Source organism: Haliotis rufescens, unplaced genomic scaffold (assembly GCF_023055435.1).
Source record: "Haliotis rufescens isolate VD_foot unplaced genomic scaffold, xgHalRufe1.0.p SCAF_17, whole genome shotgun sequence".
Lineage (NCBI taxonomy): Eukaryota > Metazoa > Mollusca > Gastropoda > Lepetellida > Haliotidae > Haliotis > Haliotis rufescens.
The window spans coordinates 15,788,573-15,812,241 of record NW_025963857.1 but is presented as its reverse complement, the minus strand read 5'-3'; positions in this window follow the sequence as shown (position 1 = coordinate 15,812,241).

Below are 23,669 nucleotides of genomic sequence, written 5' to 3'. Positions count from 1 at the left end.
AGAACAGATGACCTCAGTATGTTGCCAAATCGGACATGAAACCTGTTCTTTCGAGAACACCTCATCAACAAACCTGATCACGTATTTTCCAGGCAACAAACACAAACTCTCACATCAATATCAACCACTGTAAAAAGAGTGAGTGAATTTGAATCTACGCCGCTTTTAGCAATATTCCAGAAATATCACGGCGGGGAGCACCAGAAATGGGTTTCACACATTGAACCCATGTCGGGAATCGAACCCGGGTCCTCAGGGTGACGAGCGAATGCCTTAACCACTAGGCTACCTGACCGCCTTGTCAAACTTCAACAAACTATAGGAATTGAAAGAAACAAGACAGCATTTAACAGAGATCAATGCATCTGTCTACCAGTGTCTCCTTTACTGTTCTGTAACCAGTTAGTACAATGGACAATCTTGATTGTCTTATTGTTATATTGTTATATTGTTACCCTAGTCAACTCGAGAGCTTTGAGAGAGGCAATTGTCATCACACGCAGTCCAAACTTTCACTGTAGTTATTACCTTTATTCATCAACATGTCCGCATATATATACATACAAAAGTCAATGTAATATAATTATATTAACTCAATTAAGTAACCCTGAAACGTCGTCACAAACAATAAAGAAGTTCTGTCCATATAGCTTTCGTGCATTCATCTTCTTTCAACTTCTAAATGCTTACTAAAGGCTTGACCTGTTGGCCTGTAGTGGATCCAAGTGATTTCTCAAACCACCACCATGAGCAGTTCCGACACGACACATGTATTCACTGTTTCAATGCCCAGTACAGGTTATTGGTCTCTAGGTATATTTCAAAACCTTTGCCAAATATCTTTTAAAACATGATATGCACCTATGCACAAACATAAAACCACAAAAACCGTTCCATCTTCATAAGAAATATCTGCTGATAGCAGAGACCTTTCAATTCCGACAATATCATGAGCATGTGTCTATGAATCACTATTAAAAAGAATTGTCTGGAATGTTGTAACTTTGATCAAACAACTTTTGAGCAAGAGTCGAATGACGTTCTTTGAAATCATCGTAGAAAAAGCATGCTCGAGTGTACCTCAAAAGTTGTGAAATGTACATATGAAAGGCTTGAGTTGCTGGAATATGGGTGTTCATACAGGAAAAGTTGATTGCTAGAAAGTTGCAATTAACCCCCTTTTCATACATTCTTGTGGAGTGTGTTAACTCTGAATCTTTAGGCATAAATCTTAATTGGAAACAGATGAAGCGGTTTCAATGGTCCTTTTTTCCCCTGTTCGGTTGGGTAAATCAGTGAAAGGGAATTGACTACTTCACCGTTATTAAACGATATCAGATCATCGATATACCTGAAGCTTTCAGTTAAACTCCCTGGCCAACTTTCCTTGTTTTGATTTTACCAATCCTCCCAGACAGATCAACAAGAAGGGGAGCATAACTGGTACCCATGGTGATTCCTACATCTTGCCTAAATGTCATATCCTCAAATTTGACATAGACGTTATCAACGAGGAGGTCCAGCTTTTCACATATTGTTTTCTCAGTAAACTTCAGATGACAGTTGCGGTCATTTTGACAAACTAGCCTGACCCTCTGAAAATATGTAACTATATGGTCACCACGTTTAGTGACAAATGCCGCATGGATAAAGAAATGAAGTTTGTTTTCCAAAAGTATTTTTCTGGTGTACAAAGTTGAAAAATCAAATGTTTTGACATTATTCTGAGATTGCAAAAATTCAAGCACATCCTTTGATTTTATGAGACTCCAACTGGTATTAATTCCGCTTGTTGGTTGGTTGGTTTGTTGTTTTACGCCTCACTCACCAGACTAAGTGAGTCTGCACCAGACAATCCAGTGATTGATATCATGAGCATCGATTCACGCAATTGGGATCGATGACATGCTTCAACCAAGTCAGCGAGTCTCACCACCCGAATCAGCTTGTCTCCCACTTGTTCTGTAAATATAAAGAAAGTCCATTCTTGGTTGTATTAAGGATTATGGTGAATCTTTGTTACAGGGATTAGGTGGTACCTTTACTGGACCCAGCAATCTTTCTTTGTACGATTTTTATGGAGCTTTGGAATCCAGTACAAAGGGGGAACAGTCAAAAGTTGTTAGTACTGATGCATGGTTTTGACAGTTGTCTTCCATAGTTAATATCCTGGCGTTGTATGTGGCTTTATGTGATATGTCACTCATACCAAGTTCTTCGACCAAGCAAACAATGCAGTGAAGCGTACATAGCATAGTTAATTAAGTCCTTGTCGGTCGGAACAACCACAATCTTTTCATGTGTGACAGCAAGGCTTTGGGTGACAGCTGGCTGTGATAGATTGACTCTGTTCCAAGGTTAACCCCACGCACTGATTTAACCCAGACATGCAACAGGTTCCTCTTCTGTCTGAGACCTGCATCACTTCGGGCTTTCCTCCCACATTAAGCTGACACGCCGTGATATGACTGGAATACTGTTAAAAGCGGCGTTAAACCCAACTAACACAGCACCAGTTTGGTGCAGCCGTGACAAATCTCGATATACGGATGTAGATTGTATAAAGGATACCAAAAAACACAAAATATGTTTCTCATCAGATGCTTATTTGTAAGCATGTTAACCACGAAATCTGTAGTAAAACTTAGTGTGAAACCAACAAACATCTAACAAATGGTACAACAAATGTATTACAAATTTGACTAGGTTTACAAGTCAACACAAATAATTGCGCAGCAATTACAATGGTAGTACACAATAAAGTGGCCGTAAAATATTCAGTGGCAATATATGATCTAACATCTTTGATAGGCATTTAGGAGTGGGAGTTCTAAGTAAGGATAAGAATTTATGGATGAACAATTGTAATAAAGAAGTTGTTCATCCATAAATTCTTATCCTCACTTAATATATGATATGGTAGTGGTCAGTAGGCAGACACACAGACACACATATACACACACGCACACATACCTCCATCAAAACCCGGGCATTATTTTACAATAATACAAATAAAACCGGATTGTTTTGCCGGTCAAAGCCTAACATTATTACCTTCCTGCAAATATATGTTCAATTTGAATGTTTTAACTGACCCCTTAATTTGTTTAGTTATTCGTTGCCCTACTGTGGATAAATGTTGTAACAATTATTTCGAAAAGGAATATATTATGATTATGTCAGTATGACTTCAAAGCTAAACAATGGTATCACTGTATATTACGCATCAGATAAACGAAAAATGAATTGCGTGGATATAATGCGTGCGTCAGTGAAGGCAATAAATTAGACAAATAGCCGCGTTTGCGGAAGACTGCTGTCGGTCAACTAATGTAAAAGCAAATTCTGAGTTAGTAGACACATCAAATAAGTATCCATTAAACGGCCATCAGACCTCTGACGCAATTCGGTCATTTAGATTTGATTTACTATGATTACATTACGTTGCCTGTTACTGTTTTGTCTCATGGTAAATCGACATCGTTCGTTTGAACGCCTTTAATAAGAATTTAAACGATGTGGCCATTCCGAAATCAATTCTGTCATAATAGACCTTCTGCTACCTCGTGTTATCGTGGTCTGGGTATTGGTTATCGCTTTGAACACCGGAGTCTGTTTGCCAGAAAACAGATTACAAACAGATGTTTGGTAATGAGATTTTGTACAGACTGGAATTAGGACTATTTGTCTGGCTTCATGAAATGCAAACTATAAATTCAGACTAGATCTTCGCGTCTAGTCGACAGTTCATGCTAAATATTTATACCGGAAGTTGAATTCTTGATTCTATCACCATTGTTGAATTAAACCGGAAGTCGGAGATTTGATTCTATCACCATTGTTGCATTTATGCCGGAAGTTGATGACTTGACTCTATCAACATTGTTGCATTTATGCCGGAAGTTGATGACTTGACTCTATCACCATTATTGCATTTATGCCGGAAGTTGATGACTTGACTCTATCACCATTATTGCATTACCATTCTTTTACTACTCGGGGCGGTCGGGTAGCCTAGTGGTTAAAACGTTCGCTCGTCACGCCGAAGACCCGGGTTCGATTCCCGACATGTGTACAATGTGATATTGCTGGAATATTGCACAAAGCGGCGTAAAACTAAACTCACCCACTCACTGTTACTTCTGTTTTCCTCTTTAGTCGCCATTAAACCCGTATTGTAAAATTATACTCAACAACACAAGAAAGTACACACTTATGAATAACCATGTTACCATTGTTATTACTTCGGGGGCACGGGTGCAGAATTGCTTGCCTTGGGTACGCCATAAACCTATGATCGTGGGTTTGAATGCCGGTTCTCCACGATTATCTTGCACTGTTTGTCAGCACCATGCCCGTTCTCGTGGGTTTCACCAAAGTGGTGAGACCTGTGAAGATCCGGGGTAGAATAGGTCTTCAGCAACCCATGCTGCCGGAAAAGGCGACTATGCTTGTCGTAAGAGGCGACTAACGGTATCGCTGACTTGGTTAATGCATGTCATTGATTCCAATTGTGTGGCTCGATGCTCATGATGTTAATCACTGGATTGTCTGGTCCAGACTCGATTATTTACAGACCGCCGTCATATAGCTGGAATATTGCTGAGTGCGGCGTTAAACAACCAACCAACCAACTAACCAACCAAAGTGGTAAACGTCTGAGACCTGGGCTTTCCTCCGACATTTAGCTGAAACGCCTTGATATACTAGTAACTGGAATACTGCTTAATATACCCAACTCACTCTTTGTTCACTTGAGATGAGTGAAATAACAGTCCAGTACAGCACAGTGTACCAGTACTCATATTATTTGGCGCAAGCGTCAACTGGTTAGTGTACCGTTACATGCGTGCGTGTCACATCAGAACCACATTCACATGGCAAGTGACTGTCGTCATATTCCTGTACGTTTATGTACATTGCTGCACTGAGACACAGTTTGCTTTAAATATGACTTGAACGCAACTCGCTTATATATTTTTGTTTTGCAGTCGTCAGGATGCATCTTTCTGGAAACCATGTTTCGTAAACAAAATAAAAGCGACCAAACCCTATCATACTTCATAAGAAATATCTGCCAAAAGCAGCGTCGATTGTCCGATTCCGACTACATCATGAGCATCTGTTTATGAATCACTATCAAACAGTGATGATACCATCTGTTCGCGAAAAAGTGAATGTATCCTGCTTTAATTCGAGCAGAAATTCGATCTTTATGAATAAAGAGAGAGAAAGTGAGCACAATTGCTTCCCATGGGGATGCCTAAATCTTGCTTAAAGCAAAACTGTTTAACGTTGTCGCTGTTTACTGGTTCGCCTGGCCGGATTACAAAAGTTATCGTGATGTAGCTGCAAGCTTAAGGTACAGGAGAAAACTAACCAAACAAATATCCAACCCAGCAATGGAAACAAAACACAAGATAGGGTTAAACAACCTTCTTCCCAATGCTATTAACTTGACGCCTTCGTCGCCTTCAATTCTGGAACGTACAAAGGCGACTCGCTGACCATGCCATGTCAACGACCATTACGGCTGAACTGACCTCTCACCATCGACAGGCAGGTCACGATTAGCATGTCATCATGTCAGATGCAGAAGATAGCGTAATGTGGTGTTCAACGATTTTACATTAACTGCAGGTTTAATCTGACTTTTTCTGAATGGTTGTGTTCGTGTCACAGAGATTGATGTTTTCAACAAGTCGAGCAGCTTCTCTTGGAGAGATGATTGAACTATATCGGATAAGGCTTGTAAAGACATGCCATGCAGTCGACAGGAATACGTTGCAAGGCTTGTAGAGATAGTCACGGTTGACACACACCCAAGGTATCGCTTGAAACGTGAAGTTTTTCACATTCATGTTTTTACTCTGAGGTGAGGTGAGTTTTTGGACATGATGTTTGGGGTCTGCGGATATTACACGCACGCACGCACGCACGCACGCACGCACGCACGCACGCACGCACGCACACACGCACGCACGCACGCACACACACACCTCCCCCTACACTCCCTTCCCAAATGACACACCCTCTGGTTCCTGATTGCCAGGTCTATGTATCATGGCACAATTCATTATTTCATGTTATGATTATATATATATATGTATATATATATATATATATATATATATATATATATATATATATATATATGATTATATATATATATATATGTATGTATATATATATATTATATATATATATATATAGAGAGAGAGAGAGAGAGAGAGAGAGAGAGAGAGAGAGAGAAAGAGAAAAAGAGAGAGAGAATCTCACCCGAGTGTCTTTTGATATCAAATATATCAACACGAGTTGATAAAAGTGGAAAAATTCCGAGGCTTGCCGAGGATTTTTGCCACTTTTATCAACGAGTGGTGGGATATTTGATGTCAAAAGACACGAGGGTGAGATTTTATTTATCATCCAACATCATTCTTCCAACTTTTTCAATTTGTAGACAGTAATTAGCAGTGTCTTCAGTGTAAAAAGTACTGCAACAGCTTCAGTAGCAGAGACATTAGTGATGTCATTTGATTGTGACGTCATGGTAACCAGTGACAATGGTCTGCAAAGCATTGTGATGTAATTTCATTGCAGCGATATCTACAGTGTAGATATCGCTTGATCTCATCCAAGCGATATCTCCTGTGGGAGCCAGTTTTGGATTATATATATATAAGCACATTGAAGTTCTAATTCTCAGGCACAATATAGTAATAATTAAATAAGTGGAGTAAGATTGAACACAGTTTTAATTGGCTAGCGCTTTCAACTCGTACCACGTACGAGTCTCATCAGGCCATAACTGAATAACGGACATGTAGTAGTAACGTATAGTTACGTGACGTCATACCATTTAGGAGAACTATGACGTCACAATAACAAAGTGACAATGGACAAATAACTTACGCCTTTACATTTAACTTAGGCGCGTATTTATGAATGAAATATTGCTCTTTTTGAAACAATGTAGGTTCATGATCAAAATTTAGCTTAATATATAGCGGGAAAACTAAAAAGTTGCCGCTTCCACGTGTATCTAAATGTTCACCGAGTGGAATCGTGCGGTTGTGTGGCTGCTTTATTTGTGAACGGTGAAGATTTAATCTTCTTTTTAATTTTAGTTCTCTCTTTCCGATATACTTTTCATTGCATCCTCTACAAACAATCAAGTAAATAACATTTATAATGTAATGTGTCATATGCATATACAGTCTCGTAAACGCAACATCCACTATTGAAGTGCACAACATGCATTCATTTCGTGAAATGAACATCGAAAATCAAAACAATTATTTTTTAAAGAACTACACTTTTCTTTTGTCTCGTCAGATTCATATTGTATTATATTTAATTGGCAGCGCGTATGCTCATTTCCGGTCTTGAAGGATCCATTCTGACTGGTGACCCTGCCATTGTCTGTGTTCCATATAATCTGGTGTTGAATGCGCGATCTTCTTACAACATTGCTTGGTACTCCCTAGGGCGTGTGACTTATTGGCTGTCGTCTTCCGCCGCGACCCCCAGATTTAATGCACAAGAATATCATGACACCCAAACGCTGCGCTCATCGCGTAATGACTGCCCCGGGGGAGTGAAGGAGTCCTCTCATTATTTCAACCACAGAACCATTAGTGCTACAAGTTGGCTTCGTTTAAAACGCTGGATTTCAAGAAAATGTCTCCTTTCATATTTTTTGATGGAGCAACTGACAGAAAATGTGGACCTGGGGGCAGTAATATGTTTAAATGCTTCAAAACCCCATCATTCTGAAAGCGAGACTTATCTATTGAAATAACGGCCTGCCATTTTTTGGACGTAGCATCAAGCTGGTACGACAGTTTGAATGGGCATCATATATTGATAGGGGCTGCTTGAAAGACATCTCGGAGAAAGCATTACATTAAAAGCTTTAACTATAAATACATGTTTGCAGGAAGCCACACGCAAAGACCCCGTAGGATGTTTTGAAGCTGTCGAAAGTTTGACTGACAGAGATGATAAAGTTCCTTCTCAAACTTGACAAGCACACGCCGTTTTCATTTCACTTTGTTGAGCTGCCGCAATGTAGATTTAGAGGGATTATTGCTGGTATGAATTAGGGCACCACGTAGTACCTCATTGAAGTGAAAACCAATAAGTGAAAATAGTTTGGTGAGTAGTTTTTCACATTGCCGGGCGCGTTAAACATAAACGACAACTGTTGTAGCACACACGACAGCCTTTCTTTCCAAGCACTTTAAAAATCGACATTATCTCCCTGTAGCCACAGCGCAGTTGAACAGCCAATACGTCTGCTGAGCCGTAACGAAATCAATCAATTAAATATTGGAGGAGGATTTTTTTCGTCTTCACTTTGCAGAGCTATATATGTATGAAAAATAGGCACGAGTAAACAAACGTAATGTGAATGTGTTAATTTGCATTTGCATTATTCTCGTTAGGGCCAGGTTACACCTTCTACAATAATGAAAACATGAACAATTGAGTGGGCTGAAAGGTAAAATTGCAATGACGGTACTGTAACCATATAACGACAAAATGAGTCAATCATGTGTCAATTTACAATTCAACGTTTATACATTCATCTGACTCCGTGGTCTGGTGCATCGAGCGTCTGCCCGGAGAATGGTAGGTCGCTATATCAGTGCAACAGTCTTGAACGCGACATTAAAACCGATTTCACCTCACCTCCTGACCCGTGAAGATACGAGGTAGAATAGGTCTTCAGCAACCCATGCTTACCCTAAAGGGCGACTATGCTTCTCGTAAAAGGCGACTAACGGGATCGGGTGGTCAGGCTAGCTGACTTGGTTGATGCATGTCATCGATCCCACATTGCGATGATCGATGCTCATGATATCAATCACTGGATTGTCTGGTCCAGACTCGATTATTTACAGACCGCCGTCATATAGCTGGAATATTGCTGAGTGCGGCGTTAAACAACAAACCAACCGACCAACCTCACTTCGTCATACGTTATCAGTTATTCAGTTACAACTATACCTTGGCCACGTTTATGGGAATAATGTCGACGTAATTTACCTTTAACCAAGACCATGGTGCCCCAAAGGAGCTACTGGTGAATAAAAACGGAAATAATTAATAAAAACATTGCAAATTCTTTACGTTTATTAATCATTGACATTAACTCCGGGGTACATATATGTACTGAAGTATGCACTGCTAAGGTGCACGTGTGCATGAGTAAATGAGGTTGAACAGTATTCCTTTTACATCATTGCGTGTCAGCGTACAGTGGGGGTGGGGGTGGGGGTTGGGGTGGAAGTCCGAAGTGATGCAGGTCTCAAACGTTTACCATTTTGGTGAAACCAACGAGCACGGGGAGGATGCAGATAAACCTAGACACGTAATCGGGGCGAACCGGGATTCGGGCCAACTATCGTAGGTTTCTGGCGTGCCCAAAGGACGCACCAACTCCTGCGCCTTAGGCGACTTGGTCACCGTGCACCTTGGAGTGTAGACGTGGCATAAACACGTTCCTTTCTTTATACATTCATGGACCCATGAAGATCCGGGGTAGAATAGGTCTTTAGCAAGCCATACGTGCCGTATAAGGTGACTATGCTTGTCGTAAAAGGCGACTAACGGGATCGGGTGGTCAGGCTTGCAGACTTGGTTGATACATGTCATCGATCCCAATTGCGTGGATCGATGCTCATGATGTCAATCACTGGATTGTCTGGTCCAGACTCGATTATTTTACAGACCGCCGTCATAGAGCTGGAACATTGCTGAGTGCGGCGTTAAACAACAAACAAACAAACAAACAAACATCATTTATTCATGACAAATATACCAGTGTTAACTGCCCTCAGAGGTCCTTCCATGGTACGACCCAGAATATGGAGGTGGCGCCATGTTTTGTGACATTCTTTGCAATAGACCCGTAAACAGCCTCAGACCTATCCAGGCAAACAAAAACCTGATCGTGTCCTTTTTGATAAATCCAATAAAATCATCTATGTCATTGTATTATCTGTCCCTTTGGATTCTAATGAGATTGAAAAGATTCTGAGATTGAAAAGATTCTGGGAAAATACGGCAAATATGTGGACCTCGCTTTCGAAATTTCACGCTTGCATCCCAAGTACCAAGATGTCCGACTCTCCATTGTTCTCGGTGCCTATATATATATATATATAGAGAGAGAGAGAGAGAGAGAGAGAGAGTGAGAGAAAGAGAAAAAGAGAGAGAGAATCTCACCCGAGTGTCTTTTGATATCAAATATATCAACACGAGTTGATAAAAGTGGAAAAATTCCGAGGCTTGCCGAGGATTTTTGCCACTTTTATCAACGAGTGGTGGGATATTTGATGTCAAAAGACACGAGGGTGAGATTTTATTTATCATCCAACATCATTCTTCCAACTTTTTCAATTTGTAGACAGTAATTAGCAGTGTCTTCAGTGTAAAAAGTACTGCAACAGCTTCAGTAGCAGAGACATTAGTGATGTCATTTGATTGTGACGTCATGGTAACCAGTGACAATGGTCTGCAAAGCATTGTGATGTAATTTCATTGCAGCGATATCTACAGTGTAGATATCGCTTGATCTCATCCAAGCGATATCTCCTGTGGGAGCCAGTTTTGGATTATATATATATAAGCACATTGAAGTTCTAATTCTCAGGCACAATATAGTAATAATTAAATAAGTGGAGTAAGATTGAACACAGTTTTAATTGGCTAGCGCTTTCAACTCGTACCACGTACGAGTCTCATCAGGCCATAACTGAATAACGGACATGTAGTAGTAACGTATAGTTACGTGACGTCATACCATTTAGGAGAACTATGACGTCACAATACCAAAGTGACAATGGACAAATAACTTACGCCTTTACATTTAACTTAGGCGCGTATTTATGAATGAAATATTGCTCTTTTTGAAACAATGTAGGTTCATGATCAAAATTTAGCTTAATATATAGCGGGAAAACTAAAAAGTTGCCGCTTCCACGTGTATCTAAATGTTCACCGAGTGGAATCGTGCGGTTGTGTGGCTGCTTTATTTGTGAACGGTGAAGATTTAATCTTCTTTTTAATTTTAGTTCTCTCTTTCCGATATACTTTTCATTGCATCCTCTACAAACAATCAAGTAAATAACATTTATAATGTAATGTGTCATATGCATATACAGTCTCGTAAACGCAACATCCACTATTGAAGTGCACAACATGCATTCATTTCGTGAAATGAACATCGAAAATCAAAACAATTATTTTTTAAAGAACTACACTTTTCTTTTGTCTCGTCAGATTCATATTGTATTATATTTAATTGGCAGCGCGTATGCTCATTTCCGGTCTTGAAGGATCCATTCTGACTGGTGACCCTGCCATTGTCTGTGTTCCATATAATCTGGTGTTGAATGCGCGATCTTCTTACAACATTGCTTGGTACTCCCTAGGGCGTGTGACTTATTGGCTGTCGTCTTCCGCCGCGACCCCCAGATTTAATGCACAAGAATATCATGACACCCAAACGCTGCGCTCATCGCGTAATGACTGCCCCGGGGGAGTGAAGGAGTCCTCTCATTATTTCAACCACAGAACCATTAGTGCTACAAGTTGGCTTCGTTTAAAACGCTGGATTTCAAGAAAATGTCTCCTTTCATATTTTTTGATGGAGCAACTGACAGAAAATGTGGACCTGGGGGCAGTAATATGTTTAAATGCTTCAAAACCCCATCATTCTGAAAGCGAGACTTATCTATTGAAATAACGGCCTGCCATTTTTTGGACGTAGCATCAAGCTGGTACGACAGTTTGAATGGGCATCATATATTGATAGGGGCTGCTTGAAAGACATCTCGGAGAAAGCATTACATTAAAAGCTTTAACTATAAATACATGTTTGCAGGAAGCCACACGCAAAGACCCCGTAGGATGTTTTGAAGCTGTCGAAAGTTTGACTGACAGAGATGATAAAGTTCCTTCTCAAACTTGACAAGCACACGCCGTTTTCATTTCACTTTGTTGAGTTGCCGCAATGTAGATTTAGAGGGATTATTGCTGGTATGAATTAGGGCACCACGTAGTACCTCATTGAAGTGAAAACCAATAAGTGAAAATAGTTTGGTGAGTAGTTTTTCACATTGCCGGGCGCGTTAAACATAAACAACAACTGTTGTAGCACACACGACAGCCTTTCTTTCCAAGCACTTTAAAAATCGACATTATCTCCCTGTAGCCACAGCGCAGTTGAACAGCCAATACGTCTGCTGAGCCGTAACGAAATCAATCAATTAAATATTGGAGGAGGATTTTTTTCGTCTTCACTTTGCAGAGCTATACATGTATGAAAAATAGGCACGAGTAAACAAACGTAATGTGAATGTGTTAATTTGCATTTGCATTATTCTCGTTAGGGCCAGGTTACACCTTCTACAATAATGAAAACATGAACAATTGAGTGGGCTGAAAGGAAAATTGCAATGACGGTACTGTAACCATATAACGACAAAATGAGTCAATCATGTGTCAATTTACAATTCAACGTTTATACATTCATCTGACTCCGTGGTCTGGTGCATCGAGCGTCTGCCCGGAGAATGGTAGGTCGCTATATCAGTGCAACAGTCTTGAACGCGACATTAAAACCGATTTCACCTCACCTCCTGACCCGTGAAGATACGAGGTAGAATAGGTCTTCAGCAACCCATGCTTACCCTAAAGGGCGACTATGCTTCTCGTAAAAGGCGACTAACGGGATCGGGTGGTCAGGCTAGCTGACTTGGTTGATGCATGTCATCGATCCCACATTGCGATGATCGATGCTCATGATATCAATCACTGGATTGTCTGGTCCAGACTCGATTATTTACAGACCGCCGTCATATAGCTGGAATATTGCTGAGTGCGGCGTTAAACAACAAACCAACCGACCAACCTCACTTCGTCATACGTTATCAGTTATTCAGTTACAACTATACCTTGGCCACGTTTATGGGAATAATGTCGACGTAATTTACCTTTAACCAAGACCATGGTGCCCCAAAGGAGCTACTGGTGAATAAAAACGGAAATAATTAATAAAAACATTGCAAATTCTTTACGTTTATTAATCATTGACATTAACTCCGGGGTACATATATGTACTGAAGTATGCACTGCTAAGGTGCATGTGTGCATGAGTAAATGAGGTTGAACAGTATTCCTTTTACATCATTGCGTGTCAGCGTACAGTGGGGGTGGGGGTGGGGGTTGGGGTGGAAGTCCGAAGTGATGCAGGTCTCAAACGTTTACCATTTTGGTGAAACCAACGAGCACGGGGAGGATGCAGATAAACCTAGACACGTAATCGGGGCGAACCGGGATTCGGGCCAACTATCGTAGGTTTCTGGCGTGCCCAAAGGACGCACCAACTCCTGCGCCTTAGGCGACTTGGTCACCGTGCACCTTGGAGTGTAGACGTGGCATAAACACGTTCCTTTCTTTATACATTCATGGACCCATGAAGATCCGGGGTAGAATAGGTCTTTAGCAAGCCATACGTGCCGTATAAGGTGACTATGCTTGTCGTAAAAGGCGACTAACGGGATCGGGTGGTCAGGCTTGCAGACTTGGTTGATACATGTCATCGATCCCAATTGCGTGGATCGATGCTCATGATGTCAATCACTGGATTGTCTGGTCCAGACTCGATTATTTTACAGACCGCCGTCATAGAGCTGGAACATTGCTGAGTGCGGCGTTAAACAACAAACAAACAAACAAACAAACATCATTTATTCATGACAAATATACCAGTGTTAACTGCCCTCAGAGGTCCTTCCATGGTACGACCCAGAATATGGAGGTGGCGCCATGTTTTGTGACATTCTTTGCAATAGACCCGTAAACAGCCTCAGACCTATCCAGGCAAACAAAAACCTGATCGTGTCCTTTTTGATAAATCCAATAAAATCATCTATGTCATTGTATTATCTGTCCCTTTGGATTCTAATGAGATTGAAAAGATTCTGAGATTGAAAAGATTCTGGGAAAATACGGCAAATATGTGGACCTCGCTTTCGAAATTTCACGCTTGCATCCCAAGTACCAAGATGTCCGACTCTCCATTGTTCTCGGTGCCTTAGGTTTGGTACCTCCCAATCTGTTGACTGACATTGGGAGAGTACCCGGGTTTGCTGCCAGGAATACAACCTGGGTAATGCAGAAGGCTGCAGTGTTGGGGAGTCTTCACATGCTCCGAAAAGTTCTGGGTGGGTTTGACTAGGCAGCGCTTCCTTGGAGAAGTCCCATTCACTGTCTGGGCTTCGTGTAGAGGGGGCAAGGGCCCTGAGCTGATGATGAGCCTAACCAGCCTGACTGTGCAAGGATCACCCAAACCCTCATTTTTTTATTTTAACCTGTAAATTATAATAATAATTTGATTTAACTTATTTTGTAGCAAGAGTCACATGTCACTCTTTGAAATGTGCGTAGAAAGAGCATACTCGATTGTACCTAAAAAGTTGTGAAATGTAAACACCAAAGGCTGGAGCTGTTGGAATAACAAAAAAATCGAATCAGACAGCTTGACATGAAGGAAAAGTTGACAATTATCAAAACCTTAAGACACCAGTAAATTATGATGCGCAACACTACCGGTTTTTCTTAATTATAATTGACACAGCTAAAATTAACGTCCACACTTACGGTGATAAATGATGTATTTCAATTTGTTTGATACATTCTGTCCCGATTTAACAACCACGATTTTATATATGCCGACTACAGTTCTGTAAGGGTTAGTCCTTGTTCATTTTGTGTTGAAAGTTTATAGAGTATTATTTCATAACCAGCCACAAAATACAATGAACGCTCGTTAGTCCCGAAATCTTCCCTCAGTGTTTCTGTGTTGGACGTCTCCATATCATTTAAAAAACATATACCAGTCCATGATTGGTTAATATGAAATTTTAAAATAACCGACCTCAAAAACGAGCTTTCATTGCATCATCGTTGTTTTAATCTGTCGATGTTTTTTTTGTTCTATAATTCGCTAGCGATTTATCAACATTCTAAAGGACAAAATTATCAAAAAATACAGTAAACTACGGTTATAACGAACTAAAAGGGACCACTAATTTTAGTTCGTTATAACCGTAGTTCGTTATAAGCAGATATATAGCATACATACAACAAAAGGCCGGGACTAAAAAATAAGTTCGTTATATCGGTCAGTTCGTTATAAGCGTGTTCGTTATAACCGTAGTTTACTGTAACACAAAATCAGTTATATAACCAACGAAACAATTCGTCTGGTCAAGTTTTCTGATCGGCAGTTCATCCAATAATGAGGCCTACACTGGGGGTTATACATCATTTCGGGAACGTCAGGTTCGGCGGACGTCAGATTGATTGCGAGCAATTATGCGAGAGACTTGAGACAGGGAAGTGAATCGAATTTGGTGCATGACACAATTCTATTCATTCTTACATTGTTTCGACATTAAGCAGTGATAAATATACATTGATCCCAGCCTACTGTCTCAAACACCTAAAACCCTTTCTGTATGTCTTCAAAATATAACAAAATCTCCAATTAGAGCTTAACATAGTCCGTTTTGTTCCGAGTGACGGTGACGTCTAGAGACGGTCATGATCTAACTGAGGGGCAGAGCTTATATTAACAAGGGATAGTGCCGATATATTGAACACTTTATTGTTGAATGTGATAGGATTTGTCTTTGTTGGTTGGCTGTTTAGCGTCACAGCCAGCAATAATCCAGCATTATCACGACGGCCTATTTGTGTACATTTTAAGGACATACTATACATTCCCAGATGGCAAGCTCTCTTGTGACCAAAAAAATACTGATTTAACAATGAGGGTTTTGATTTTAAACGGAAATCTTTTTTTACCTATTTATCGACATTTATAGGGACAAAATGATTATCAATAGTTATTTTAACAAAATGACACTCTTAATTTTAGGGTATATATCGGGGATGTACTTTTGTCTCAGGGGCGTTCGGGTAGCCTAGTGGTTTTAGGCGTTCGTCACGCCGAAGACCCGGGTTCGATTCCCGTCATGGGTACAATGTGTGAAGCCCATTTCTGGTGTCCCCCGCCGTGATATTGCTTGAATATTGCTACAAATGGCGTAAAACCATATTCACTCACTTTTGTCTCAAATCAAAATATACAGGACGAATGAATAAAAACTGATTTAATCTTCAATGCGGCCTTCAAAGCGGTCATCTATATTATGAGCAAACGCCCCACTCCGTCGAGTGAGTGAGTGAGTTGGGTTTAACGCCGCTTTTAACAGTATTCCAGTTATATCACGGCGTGTCAGCTTAATGTGGGAGGAAAGCCCGAAGTGATGCAGGTCTCAGACGTTTACCACTTCGGTGAAACCCACTAGCACGGGTATGGTGCTGACAAACCTAGAAACATAATCGGCGCTAACCGGGACTCGAACCCACAATCATAGGTTTCTGGTGTGCCCAAGGGACGCAACTCTGCACAGCGAATCGCGAAGCCCTAGACGACTGGGCCACCCGTGCCCCCCTCGTTTACTGTAACAAGCCGGGGTGTATATATTAGTATGTAGGAAGTCAGCAGTTGTCTATGCCTCAGTGCAAGTAGAAGAAACATCCACCACCACCACCACACACACACACACACTCCGTCGAGGTACGATGACATGCAATCTACCAATTCTGACCACCCGATCCATTTAGTTGCCTCTTACGACAAACATAAGCTACTCAAGACCTATTCGACCCCGGAGTCACCACAGAGCGTTGACAAATAATTTATCATTGGTCAAACTCTGTTAAATGGGCTGTTGACAGATGACTTTTACAAGCAGTAAAGATAATACCAACAATATAACAACATAACCTTTGAGGGAGCCGATTTGACGACGCTTAATTGCATGTTTCTACATATCAAAACATTACATTCATTTTTCTTGACACGAATAGTAACTTTGGTAGTGAATGGAGTTTCACGCGACAGTCAGCACTATTCCAGCTGTGTAACGGCGGTCTCATCAAGACATTCAGTCGGAGACCAAGTGAGTGAGTGAGTGAGTATGGATTTACGCCGCATTTAGCAATATTCCAGCGACATCACGGCGGGGGACACCAGAAATGGGCTTCACACATTGCACCCATGTCGGGAATCGAACCCGGGTCTTCGGCGTGACGAGCGAACGCTTTAACCACCAGGCTACCCGACCGCCCCGTCGGAGACCAAGACCATCGATCCACACCGCGGGCCACATATAATCGGCTAGGTCTAAAAGGTTTGGATTGAAAGTTTTTTGCCCAATGTTTCTTTAGTTTGTTTGTTTGTTGTTTATCGCATCACTCAGCAATATTACAGCTATATGACGGCGGTCTGTAAATAATCGAGTCTGGACTATACAATCCAGTGATTGACATCATGAGCATCGATCCACGCAATTAGGATACGATGACATGCATCAACCAAGACAGCGAGTCTGACCACCCGATCCCGTTAGTCGCCTCTTACGACAAGCATAGTCGCCTTTTACGGCAAGCATGGGTTGCTGAAGACCTATTCTACCCCGGATCTTCACGGGTCTTATCCAATGTGTGTGCATGTACTCACTGCAGATTGTATAAGATTATTGCTGTTAAGAATTAGGGCACCACGCAGTACCTCTTAGACGTGAAAACCAAAAAGTGAAAATAGTTTGGTGAGTAGTTTTTCACATTGCCGGGCGCGTTAAACAAAAACACAAACTGGTGTAGCACACACTACAGCCTTTCTTTCAAAGCACTTTAAAATCGTCCTAGCATCTCCCTAGAGCCACAGTGCTGTTGAACAGCCAGCACGTCTGCTGAGCCGTAACGAAATCAATCAAGTTAAATATTGGAGGAAGATCGTCGCGTTGCAGAGCTAAATATGCATACCAAATAGGCACGAGTGAAACAAACGTAATCCGTATGTGAATGTGTTTATTGGCATGTGATAACAAACATGCCATTCTTGATGGGGTCAGGTTACACCGTTCTTCAATAATAAAAAAAGGAACCAGTGAGTGGGCTGAAGTACTCACCACATGCATATCCCATTTAGAATGCCTTCGAAGAGAGTCAAACGTTTTGTCACAAGATGCGAAATTCGTTCGATGTGACGTCGCAGGGCACTGTGCCCGCCTTGTGCCTCCTGACAAGCTACAGGCTGGCTTATCAGTTTACAACACGATTCGTGTCATTAGCTAATGAAACAGGACAACATCAGATGAAGGAAAGCCCTGAATATCCTATTTTGGATTTTCCCTCATATCATTATACATTAATACGGATCCGTGAAGATTCCGGGGTAGAATAGGTCTTCAGCAACCCATACTTGCCGTAAAAGGCGACTATGCTTGTCGGAAAAGGCGACTAACGGGATCGGGTGGTCAGGCTCGCTGACTTGGTTGATACATGTCATCGATCCCAATTGCGTGGATCGATGCTCATGATGTCAATCACTGGATTGTCTGGTCCTGACTCGATTATTTTACAGACCGCCGTCATATAGCTAGAATATTGCTGAGTGCGGCGTTAAACAACAGACAAACAAACAAAAACTTTAACACGTGCCAAGTGAACATGTCGAAACTGTTCAGTCGAGGCAATAAATGTACTGCTTCAAAACAAAGTTTTAAATCTCTCCTCTCTTCCGTATCATCACTCCAAGGAAAAAATACTCCTGTTGTTGACAATGTAAAGCCACCGATAAGCACACCCTGCTTCCTGAAATGCCTAGCGGTGTACATTGATACTATGAACATACACCGACCACTAAAGTCAATTTAGAATATATATGTATCGGCCCCAGGTTGCTACAGGGTTCTAAGTCTAGATCTGTCCAGAGCGTGAATGAAAGCTCGATAGAGGGCGCGGAAAGAACAACGTACCACAGAAAAAAGATATTTCTTCAAGCAAGAATCAGAATGCAGTCAAATTACATCCAATCATGACTCAAAATACTCCACGGAAAACGTCAAAGGTTTGTGGTTAATATACGGATATTGTACGATTATATTCATTCAGGAAGACATCTGATAAAAAAAAGACCCTGTGGGTTTTAAACAGGTCGCCAGAAACCAATGCTGAACGTAAGAGTCGACTAAATGGATCGGGTTGTCAGTGAGTGAGTGAGTATGGTTTTACGCCGCTTTTAGCAATATTCCAGCAATATCACAACGGGGGACACCGGAAAATGGGCTTCACACATTGTACCCATATGGGGAATCGAACCCGGGTCTTCAGCGTGACGAGCGAACACTTTCTACGCTCTCGGGTTGTCAGGCTCAGACACTTGGTTGATCAAACCTCAACGGCGTGTATCATTGCTCACAATATCAATCACTGAACTATCTGGTCCAGACGTCAATATTGGCCTTAAACAACAATCAATAAACAAGAGGTATAATGTAAGAGTACCGTTATCGTCTAATGTTGTGGATTCAGGAGTTCACACTTGGCACACAAACGGAATGGCTGGTGGTGAAAATAGTATTATATCCTCGATTTTGTAGTCGACTGTCTTCACTGGCAGCAGGCACAGGTGGCCTTCACATATTACCAACATCTTATAATATTAACAATTACTAGGTCTATAGATCTACCAACCCCAAAACCGCCTCCGTGGTCTATTGGTAGAGCGTCCGCCCGGAGAGCGGAAGTTCCGGGGTTCGATCCCCGACCGCGTCATACCAAAAGACGTTAAAAGATGGTACTTGTTGTTACCCTGTCTGGCGCTCGGCATTAAGGGGCTAAAAAACAAGGACTGGTCGGCTCGGAGTCAGTATACTGTGTCTGAGTGGGGTATTCATGTTAAAAACTGCGGCATGGTATCTCAGTGAGCTAGCACTATAAATCGGCATCAGTCTGGACTATTACAAGCAGCCACACAAACACACACACGTACATGCACGTCGCTATATAAGTGCAATAATCTTGGATGCGACGTTAAACCCCATTTCACCCTGCCTCACCTCACCAACCAAAAACATGATTCACCTCATGCTATCTAATCAATATTGACAATATACATAACTTTTGTTAATACACAACACACAATATCATAGAGCCATCTATGATCAGATACTTCAGTATCTCTTCGACACACACAATCACCTCTGAACATCGGCCAATTGATCTGTGATGACTAACACTTCAGAGGACTTCCCCGTCAAGTTGGTCGTGTCGGCCATTTAGACGTCCCGTACTTCAAGTAATATAATACGACGCATTGTCACTGTTACTGACTCAGAGCTAGTGCTGAACAAGCATATTTGTCACAAACCATAAAATGTTTACTTTAGAAAATTACGAACATGTCATATCTAAGGATAATACTGTTTGTTGTGTCATAAACTGGCTGCAAGTGTAAACTTGAAGCCACGCCTACTGACTGAAATTGTGTTTACATCCTTTAAAGTACAAACAGGGATATAACAATTATAAGGACTGGCCTTTTGTAAGTTCATTGGAGCATGAACCTTAAACCACGATGTGATCATGAAAAGGTTATATGCCCTGAGGGTATCGCTACTGTCTCGCAAGGGAAACGTTGACGCCCGCTGGCAGCATTATTCCAATAATATAAAGCCGGGGGACAAGAATAGGCCTTGCCGTGGTGACCAAGGTCAAGGGCATCATCTAGTCATAATTAGAACCACGGGCAAGGCCATATGTTGTGACATGTCGTAGCTATGTTATGACCGAAGTGGTACCCAGTTAGAACCCAGTTAGGTACAACATAGGTCGTGATATTTGCCTCTTTTGAATTTTCAAACTACAGTTTCCATTTCTACGAAACATGCCCTTCCTTAACATTTGTAGTTGGTTATTTGTTAATTAATGCAGTGCACACACTTCGGATCGATTGTTTGACTGACATTAGCACGACCTGTGTGTCTTTGCGAGAGCTGGCATTTGGCCACGTAGCTCCAATATATGACAGAAACCACCTCTGAAAGCCACCAATATTGGAATTAAAATCATATATTTATATTTAACTTTACATTTCATATTTCCGACATATATATTTGAGGATATTGTTCATTGCTAAAACAAATACAAGCTTTCACGACATTACCTTAGTGATAAATTCGGTCACTTCAGTAATTGTTCAGAGAACCTACTTGTGATTTAATTTCATACCAGCCATATCTCTAAGGGGATATCGCTTGATCATACCCAAGGGAAGCCCGTTTTGCATGATAAAGTCGTTCGTGCCTCAACAGTAATGTTTCGGCGCGGTGACAATATCACTAAATGTCCCCACTTGCACTTCTGGGGGGGCACTGGTGGCCCAGTCGTCTAAGGCTTCGCGATTCGCTGTGCAGAGTTGCGTCGCTTGGGCACGCCAGAAACCCATGGTTGTGGGTTCGAATCCCGGTTCGCCCCGATTATGTTTCAAGGTTTGTCAGCACCATACCCCTGCTCGTGGGCTTCATTGAAGTGGTAACGTTTCTGACCTGCATCACCTCCAACATTAAGCTGACACGCCGTGATATAACTGGAATACTGTTAAAAGCGGCGTTCAACCCCTCTCACTCACTTACACATCTACGGTGATCCTGTAGAAAATACTGGACAGAAATTCTGGGGTACACAAAATACATTACCACAGTACTATATACTTCTTAGCTGAACCAAATAGGCGCTGTGTGGCGTCGTAACTCCGATGTTGTAGATCGTTGCTCTTGTTTCTTTCTCAAATGAACTCTGTCAGCTATCGTTCCATTAGTATCCTACAGTCGTCAGTGCAAAGTCAGACCGAGTAAGCAGCGAAAGACAGAAGAGTTCTAATCGAGCGAGCAGTGGCATTTAAAACGTCAACGCTAGAGAATACTCAGTCTCGATTTACAGCTGATTCCAGCATAAAGGCCAAATAGTTATGCAATGTATAATTATGAATGGATCACTGAAACCCATGACACCAGCATGTCAGCATGGCTCTGTCGGTCGGTAGCAAGTGTTTGTTTGTTAAATGCCTTTCAAGGACCTGTTAGTTTGTTTGTTCCTCACTTTGAGGGGCGTTGGGATGACCTTGTGTTTAAAGCTTTCGCCCGTCTCGCAGGAGGCCCGTGTTCGATTTCCCACATGGGTACAGTGTGAACAGACCATTTCTGGTGTTCCCCGCCGTGACATTGCTGGAATATTTCTAAAAGCGGCGTAAAATCTAATCACCCACTCACTTAATTCAGTAATGTAATCCAACCACATGACAATAGAGTCTGGACCTGACAATCCAGTGATTGATATCATTAGTAATGATTTACGTCATCGAGTTTACAACGCAACGCTACAAAAAAGAAACCGATCCTGACCTCCCGATTCATTTAAGTACATGCAGTGAGTACGGTTGGTTGGTTGGTTTGTTGTTTAACGCCGCACTCAGCAATATTCCAGCTATATGACGGCGGTCTGTAAATAATCGAGTCTGGACCAGACAATCCAGTGATTGATATCATGAGCATCGATCCACGCAATTGGGATTGATGACATGCATCAACCAAGTCAGCGAGCCTGACCTCCCGATCCCGTTAGTCGCCTTTTACGACAAGCATAGTCAAGTTTTACGGCAAGCATGGGTTGCTGAAGACCTATTCTACCCCGGATCTTCACGGGTCCAGTGAATACGGAAGTGTTAATACTCAACGTAAGATCACAGTATGAGATAGTGTCGTATTTAGTAAATTCCCCTTAATGTCTGCCATAAAATTTATAGAACGATCAACCAGGCCTTTGATGGTGAAACATTGATTGAAGGGCGAAGTTGTAAGCATAGTGTGCATTTCCGTGAGATTTTAATAAACATGATCTGAAGAAACTAAGCAACTGAAAATGTACACCATATGCTGAAACTGATTCACGGCTGAAAAATCGAAATCATCCCTCGTGACGTATTGGGACGTATATACTGTACATAGATAGTATGTGTATGCGTAGATCCATACAGGTAGATAAGGAGTGAGTGAGTTTGGTTCTCCGACGATCTGAACTGTTATTTTAAGTTGGGGACACGACGAACGCGCGTGACAATGTGCGGATTCAAAACCGGGTCTTTGGCGTGACCAGCCAACTTGTTAATCACTGGAATATTACAGACCACGGCAACGGAAGTATTGAACGTTTGAAGTTCATGTAGGTCGATAACAAAATTATAACCCAATATTCATATTCGTATTATTGAATACTGTATCAGAACGGAATATTTGTTCCATTTCACTGATGCTTTTTGGGAGCAAAAATATAAAATAATACAAGGAATTATCGATCAGTTTAAAATTATTATTAATAACGTGTTCGCCTTTGGCTTCCTGCGTCAATTGCAAAAGAAAAAAATAAAGTTTGATGTTATAAAAATAATTAAAAACGGCAAAATTCCTTCCCATAATAGACTTAGTTTTAAGTTGATAATTTATCTGGGGTTAAAATTAAATTATAGACCCAGAAACAAATCATACCTTGAACAAATGACTAGGAATGGGTTTTTTCTCTTTCGAACCGATGGGGGAAGGTTGAGCTGTCAATTTGATATTTAAATGTGGTACCTTTTACATTATTTCATGGCAGTTTCACTACCGCAAAACTGAGAGGTTTATCACACAATACCGTGGTGTCAAGATTTTGTTTGACATTTTGGCATTTGTTTCTGGGTATGA